The sequence below is a fragment of the Syngnathus scovelli genome, unplaced genomic scaffold, assembly GCF_024217435.2.
Source record: "Syngnathus scovelli strain Florida unplaced genomic scaffold, RoL_Ssco_1.2 HiC_scaffold_90, whole genome shotgun sequence".
Lineage (NCBI taxonomy): Eukaryota > Metazoa > Chordata > Actinopteri > Syngnathiformes > Syngnathidae > Syngnathus > Syngnathus scovelli.
This window is the reverse complement of record NW_026061675.1, coordinates 77501-85500: the sequence shown is the minus strand read 5'-3', so window position 1 is coordinate 85500 and position 8000 is coordinate 77501.

Sequence of the window (8000 nt, the reverse complement as noted above, 5' to 3'; positions counted from 1 at the left end):
CGGCTGGTTCCTCCGGTCGGCCCGAACGAGCGAAAATTCGGCCTCTTCCCCTGGAGGTCCGGACGACTTTGGCGAATATTTTCTAAGTGCGAACGGCTGTTGCGCCGTAACGTGTCCGACCCGGCTGGTTCCTCCGGTCGGCCTGAACGAGCGAAAATTCGGCCTCTTCCCCTGGAGGTCCGGACGACTTTGGCGAATATTTTCAAAGTGCCAACGGCTGTTGGGCCGTAAAGTGTCCGACCCGGCTGGTTCCTCCGGTCGGCCCGAACGAGCGAAAATTCGGCCTCTTCCCCTGGAGGTCCGGAACATTTTGGCGAATATTTTCAAAGTGCCAACGGCTGTTGCGCCGTAACGTGTCCGACCCGGCCGGTTCCTCCGGTCGGCCCGAACGAGCGAAAATTCGGCCTCTTCCCCTGGAGGTCCGGAACATTTTGGCGAATATTTTCAAAGTGCCAACGGCCGTTCCGCCGTAAAGTGTCCGACCCGGCTGGTTCCTCCGGTCGGCCCGAACGAGCGAAAATTCGGCCTCTTCCCCTGGAGGTCCGGACGACTTTGGCGAATATTTTCAAAGTGCCAACGGCTGTTGGGCCGTAAAGTGTCCGACCCGGCTGGTTCCTCCGGTCGGCCCGAACGAGCGAAAATTCGGCCTCTTAACCCTGGAGGTCCGTTCAAGTTTAACGAATAATTTCTAAGTGCTAACGGCTGTTGCGCCGTAACGTGTCCGACCCGGCCGGTTCCTCCGGTCGGCCCGAACGAGCGAAAATACGGCCTCTTCCCCTGGAGGTCCGGAACATTTTGGCGAATATTTTCAAAGTGCCAACGGCTGTTGCGCCGTAACGTGTCCGACCCGGCTGGTTCCTCCGGTCGGCCCGAACGAGCGAAAATTCGGCCTCTTCCCCTGGAGGTCCGGAACATTTTGGCGAATATTTTCTAAGTGCCATCGGCTCTTCCGCCGTAAGGTGTCCGACTCGGCCGGTTCCTCCGGTCGGCCCGAACGAGCGAAAATTCGGCCTCTTCCCCTGGAGGTCCTGTCAAGTTTAACGAATATTTTCTAAGTGCCATCGGCTCTTCCGCCGTAAGGTGTCCGACTCGGCCGGTTCCTCCGGTCGGCCTGAACAAGTGAAAATTCGGCCTCTTCCCCTGGAGGTCCGGAACATTTTGGCGAATATTTTCTAAGTGCCATCGGCTCTTCCGCCGTAAGGTGTCCGACTCGGCCGGTTCCTCCGGTCGGCCTGAACGAGCGAAAATTCGGCCTCTTCCCCTGGAGGTCCTGTCAAGTTTAACGAATATTTTCTAAGTGCCATCGGCTCTTCCGCCGTAAAGCGTCCGACTCGGCTGGTTCCCGATGTCGGCCAGAACAAGTGGAAATTCGGCCTCTTCCCCTGGAGGTCAGTTGAAGTTTAACGAATATTTTCAAAGTGCCAACGGCTGCTCCGCCGTAAAGCGTCCGACTCGGCTGGTTCCCGATGTCGGCCAGAACAAGTGAAAATTCGGCCTCTTCCCCTGGAGGTCCGTTCAAGATTAACGAATATTTTCTAAGTGCCAACGGCTGCTCCGCCGTAAAGCGTCCGACTCGGCTGGTTCCCGATGTCGGCCAGAATAAGTGGAAATTCGGCCTCTTCCCCTGGAGGTCCGTTCAAGATTAACGAATATTTTCTAAGTGCCAACGGCTCTTGCGCCGAAAAGCGTCCGACTCGGCTGGTTCCCGATGTCGGCCAGAACAAGTGAAAAATCGGCCTCTTCCCCTGGAGGTCAGTTGAAGTTTAACGAATATTTTCTAAGTGCCATCGGCTCTTCCGCCGTAAGGTGTCCGACTCGGCTGGTTCCCGATGTCGGCCAGAAAAAGTGACAATTCGGCCTCTTCCCCTGGAGGTCCTTTGAAGTTTAGCGAATATTTTCTAAGTGCCAACGGCTCTTGCGCCGAAAAGCGTCCGCCTCGGCTGGTTCCCGCGGTCGGACACAAAATGTGTCAATTCGGCCTCTCTGAGGTACCAGGGGTAGGCTTTATGTACTTGGTCCCCCCACTTAGTGTACTCATCACTTTACCCCCCTTTCGCAAAATATAGTCGGCACGTATGTGCAGAACTGTTTATTTTCATTTTAAAAATTGTCTAAGTGCCAGCGGAAGCTGTCAAACGAACTGTCCGAGCTACCACGGTGCCCATCCCGGGCAGTGACGGCAAAAGGCCGATGTGTGTTTATGGAAGTCTGAATAATTTCTAAGTGCCAACGGCTGCTCCGCCGTAAAGTGTCCGCCTCGGCTGGTTCCCCCGGTCGGCCAGAACAAGTGAAAATTCGGCCTCTTCCCCTGGAGGTCCGGAACATTTTGGCGAATATTTCCTAAGTGCCAACGGCTGCTCCGCCGTAAAGTGTCCGCCTCGGCCGGTTCACCCGGTCGGCCAGAACAAGTGAAAATTTGGCCTCTTCCCCTGGAGGTCCGGAACATTTTGGCGAATATTTCCTAAGTGCCAACGGCTGCTCCGCCGTAAAGTGTCCGACTCGGCTGGTTCCCCCGGTCGGCCAGAACAAGTGAAAAATCGGCCTCTTCCCCTGGAAGTCCGGCCGACTTAAGGCGAATATTTCCTAAGTGCCAACGGCTGTTCCGCCGTAAAGAGTCCGACTCGGCTGGTTCCCGATATCGGCCAGAACAAGTGAAAATTCGGCCTCTTCCCCTGGAAGTCCGGCCGAGTTAAGGCAAATATTTCCTAAGTGCCAACGGCTGCTCCGCCGTAAAGCGTCCGACTCGGCTGGTTCCCGATGTCGGCCAGAACAAGTGGACATTCGGCCTCTTCCCCTGGAAGTCCGGCCAAGTTTGGCGAATATTTCCTAAGTGCCAACGGCTGCTCCGCCGTAAAGTGTCCGACTCGGCTGGTTCCCGATGTCGGCCAGAACAAGTGAATATTCGGCCTCTTCCCCTGGAGGTCCGGAACATTTTGGCAAATATTTCCTAAGTGCCAACGGCTGCTCCGCCGTAAAGAGTCCGACTCGGCTGGTTCCCGATGTCGGCCAGAACAAGTGAAAATTCGGCCTCTTCCCCTGGAAGTCCGGCCGAGTTCGGCGAATATTTCCTAAGTGCCAACGGCTGTTCCGCCGTAAAGAGTCCGACTCGGCTGGTTCCCGATGTCGGCCAGAACAAGTGAAAATTCGGCCTCTTCCCCTGGAGGTCCGTTCAAGATTAACGAATATTTTCTAAGTGCCAACGGCTCTTGCGCCGAAAAGCGTCCGACTCGGCTGGTTCCCGATGTCGGCCAGAACAAGTGAAAATTCGGCCTCTTCCCCTGGAGGTCCGTTCAAGATTAACGAATATTTTCTAAGTGCCAACGGCTGCTCCGCCGTAAAGCGTCCGCTTCGGCTGGTTCCCGATGTCGGCCAGAACAAGTGAAAATTCGGCCTCTTCCCCTGGAGGTCCGTTCAAGATTAACGAATATTTTCTAAGTGCCAACGGCTCTTGCGCCGAAAAGCGTCCGCCTCGGCTGGTTCCCGATGTCGGCCAGAACAAGTGAAAATTCGGCCTCTTCCCCTGGAGGTCCGTTCACGATTAACGAATATTTTCTAAGTGCCAACGGCTCTTGCGCCGAAAAGCGTCCGCCTCGGCTGGTTCCCGATGTCGGCCAGAACAAGTGAAAATTCGGCCTCTTCCCCTGGAGGTCCGTTCAAGATTAACGAATATTTTCTAAGTGCCAACGGCTCTTGCGCCGAAAAGCGTCCGCCTCGGCTGGTTCCCGCGGTCGGACACAAAATGTGTCAATTCGGCCTCTCTGAGGTACCAGGGGTGGGCTTTATGTACTTGGTCCCCCCACTTAGTGTACTCATCACTTTACCCCCATTTCGCAAAATATAGTCGGCACGTATGTGCAGAACTGTTTATTTTCATTTTAAAAATTGTCTAAGTGCCAGCGGAAGCTGTCACGCGAACTGTCCGAGCTACCACGGTGCCCATCCCGGGCAGTGACGGCAAAAGGCCGATGTGTGTTTGATGGAAGTCTGAATAATTTCTAAGTGCCAACGGCTCAACCGCCGTAAAGTGTCCGCCTCGGCTGGTTCTCCCGGTCGGCCCGAACGAGCGAAAATTCGGCCTCTTCCCCTGGAGGTCCGGAACATTTTGGCGAATATTTCCTAAGTGCCAACGGCTGCTCCGCCGTAAAGTGTCCGCCTCGGCTGGTTCCCCCGGTCGGCCAGAACAAGTGAAAATTCGGCCTCTTCCCCTGGAGGTCCGGAACATTTTGGCGAATATTTCCTAAGTGCCAACGGCTGCTCCGCCGTAAAGTGTCCGCCTCGGCCGGTTCACCCGGTCGGCCAGAACAAGTGAAAATTTGGCCTCTTCCCCTGGAGGTCCGGAACATTTTGGCGAATATTTCCTAAGTGCCAACGGCTGCTCCGCCGTAAAGTGTCCGCCTCGGCCGGTTCACCCGGTCGGCCAGAACAAGTGAAAATTTGGCCTCTTCCCCTGGAGGTCCGGAACATTTTGGCGAATATTTCCTAAGTGCCAACGGCTGCTCCGCCGTAAAGTGTCCGACTCGGCTGGTTCCCCCGGTCGGCCAGAACAAGTGAAAAATCGGCCTCTTCCCCTGGAAGTCCGGCCGAGTTAAGGCAAATATTTCCTAAGTGCCAACGGCTGCTCAGCCTTAAAGTGTCCGACTCGGCTGGTTCCCGATGTCGGCCAGAACAAGTGAAAATCCGGCCTCTTCCCCTGGAAGTCCGGCCGAGTTAAGGCAAATATTTCCTAAGTGCCAACGGCTGCTCAGCCTTTAAGTGTCCGACTCGGCTGGTTCCCGATGTTGGCCAGAACAAGTGAAAATCCGGCCTCTTCCCCTGGAAGTCCGGCCGAGTTAAGGCAAATATTTCCTAAGTGCCAAGGGCTGCTCAGCCTTAAAGGGCCCGACTCGTCTGGTTCCCGATGTCGGCCAGAACAAGTGACAATTCGGCCTCTTCCCCTGGAGGTCTTTTCAAGTTTAACGAATATTTTCTAAGTGCCGACGGCTGCTCCGCCTTAAAGCGTCCGACTCGGCTGGTTCCCGATGTCGGCCAGAACAAGTGACAATTCGGCCTCTTCCCCTGGAGGTCCTTTCAAGTTTAACGAATATTTTCTAAGTGCCAACGGCTGCTCCGCCTTAAAGCGTCCGACTCGGCTGGTTCCCGATGTCGGCCAGAACAGGTGAAAATTCGGCCTCTTCCCCTGGAGGTCCGTTCAAGTTTGGCGAATATTTTCTAAGTGCCAACGGCTGCTCCGCCTTAAAGTGTCCGACTCGGCTGGTTCCCGATGTCGGGCAGAACAAGTGACAATTCGGCCTCTTCCCCTGGAAGTCCGGCCGAGTTTGGCGAATATTTTCTAAGTGCCAACGGCTGCTCCGCCGTAAAGAGTCCGACTCGGCTGGTTCCCGATGTCGGCCAGAACAAGTGACAATTCGGCCTCTTCCCCTGGAGGTCCTTTGAAGTTTAGCGAATATTTTCTAAGTTCCAACGGCTCTTGCGCCGAAAAGCGTCCGACTCGGCTGGTTCCCGATGTCGGCCAGAACAGGTGAAAATTCGGCCTCTTCCCCTGGAGGTCCGTTCAAGTTTGGCGAATATTTTCTAAGTGCCAACGGCTGCTCCGCCTTAAAGTGTCCGACTCGGCTGGTTCCCGATGTCGGGCAGAACAAGTGACAATTCGGCCTCTTCCCCTGGAAGTCCGGCCGAGTTTGGCGAATATTTTCTAAGTGCCAACGGCTGCTCCGCCGTAAAGAGTCCGACTCGGCTGGTTCCCGATGTCGGCCAGAAAAAGTGACAATTCGGCCTCTTCCCCTGGAGGTCCTTTGAAGTTTAGCGAATATTTTCTAAGTGCCAACGGCTCTTGCGCCGAAAAGCGTCCGCCTCGGCTGGTTCCCGCGGTCGGCCGTAATAGGCGAAAATTCGGCCTCTTCCCCTGGAGCGACCTCCAAATTTGGGCGAAATTTTTCTAAGTGCCTAAAGGTACCAGGGGTTTGGGTACCAGGGGTGCAGTACGAACTGGTCTTTTGTCAACCCATGTACTTTTTCTAGAGTACATGGGTTGGTCCCCCCACTTAGTGTACTCATCACTTTACCCCCCTTTCGCAAAATATAGTCAGAACGAGCATGGGGGACGCAATTGTTTTCCATGCAAATCAATTGGGCCTGGTCCGAGCGCTGGTAACGGCCGCCAGCAAGCGTCCCCTGCTCGGATAGCAGAACTGAAGAAGGCACGGCACTTCCAGAGAGAGAGAGAAAATTTTCTAAGTGCCACATTTCTCAAAAATTTTCAAAGTGCCACATTTCTCAAAAATTTTCAAAGTGCCACATTTCTCAAAAATTTTCAAAGTGCCACATCTCTCAAAAATGTTCAAAGTGCCACATCTCTGAAAAACTTTCTAAGTGCCACATCTCTGAAAAACTTTCTAAGTGCCACATCTCTGAAAAACTTTCTAAGTGCCACATCTCTGAAAAATTTTCTAAGTGCCACAGCACGGCTGTGAAATATTCAAAGTCCTACAGGCATTGGCAGAATCCGCGGACGGCCGTCTGCTCCCGGCGGCCGCCGCGAAGCTACTACCCCCTCCCGGGGACGGCTGTCTGCTCCCGGCAGCCGTCCTTACCCCCCTCCCCCGTTTGCACCGCCTGAAGTTAGACCCGCCTTGGTAGGGCCCCCACCGGCCCCGGCTCGCCGGCGTTGGGTGGACGGTTCCTGCCCACTTGCGGGTCCCGGTCGCTTGGCAACCGACCGGGGAGGACCAGCCGCCTCCTTAAACACAGGCTGGAAGGGAAATCCGATCAAGCTACGGAGGACCGGCCGCCTCCTTAAACACAGGCCGGAAGGGAAATCCGATCAAGCTACGGAGGACCGGTCGCCTCCCTAAACACAGGCTGGGCAAAAATCTGCGAATGGGCCCGTCAAGGGTAGTGGGTCATCCAAGGAGGGAGGTACCGGCCGCCTCCTTAAACACAGGCCGGGCAAAAATCTGCGAATGGCCCGTCAAGGGTAGAAGGTCATCCAAGGAGGGAGGTACCGGCCGCCTCCTTAAACACAGGCCGGGCAAAAATCTGCGAATGGCCCGTCAAGGGTAGAAGGTCATCCAAGGAGGGAGGTACCGGCCGCCTCCTTAAACACAGGCCGGGCAAAAATCTGCGAATGGCCCGTCAAGGGTTGTTGGTCATCCAAGGAGGGAGGTACCGGCCGCCTCCTTAAACACAGGCCGGGCAAAAATCTGCGAACGGCCCGTCAAGGGTTCTGTCTCATCCAAGAAAGGGGTACCGGCCGCCTCAGAGGCCGGAGCGAAGGGGGCGAAAGGCTGTCGATGGGGAAGGATCGGGGCCACGGCTAATCTAGCGATGCCCGCGTCGGGCGGTCACTCCGACGAATGAGCGGGGCCGAATCCGGCGCGAGGCGGCCTTCAGGCACGTGGTTCGAGACGACCTCACCCGGCTCTAGCCCGGAGCGAAAAAAACACTCTTATAACCTGACCGACATGCGCCCATGACCCGCCTTGGTAGGGCCCCCACCGGCCCCGGCTACCGCCGGCGTTGGGTGGACGGTTCCTCCCCACTTGCGGGTCGCACTCCAGCGCTAGGCCGCCGCGCGAGCGCGCGCCCCGCGCCGCCCGCGCAGGCCTAGCGCGAACCGTACGGCAGCGAAACCGAGACGCCCCGGCTCAACCTCACCCAGAGGCCATCCACGGAGGCCGAGCGCGCGATCCGACTTGCGGCACGCCACGTGGGCGTCCGCCGGCCGCGCCGGTCGACCGCGAAACCGATTTCTCAAAGACCAAGCCCGAGTCCCAACCTCCGCACATATCCGCACACGCCTTCCCGACCACCGCGAAGCGGGAGGCGTCTATCGTGGCCGCCGGGGCGTATGACCCCTCCGCGTGAGGCGTGCGGGCTCGGGGGGGCCGCAACGACCGAGTCTGACTCGGACGGGGCGCAGCTTCCCTCCCGGTCGCAGCATCAGCGCCGAACGCGCGACGTCACCAGCCCCCCGGAACGGTTCGTCGGGAGCGCGGCAATGG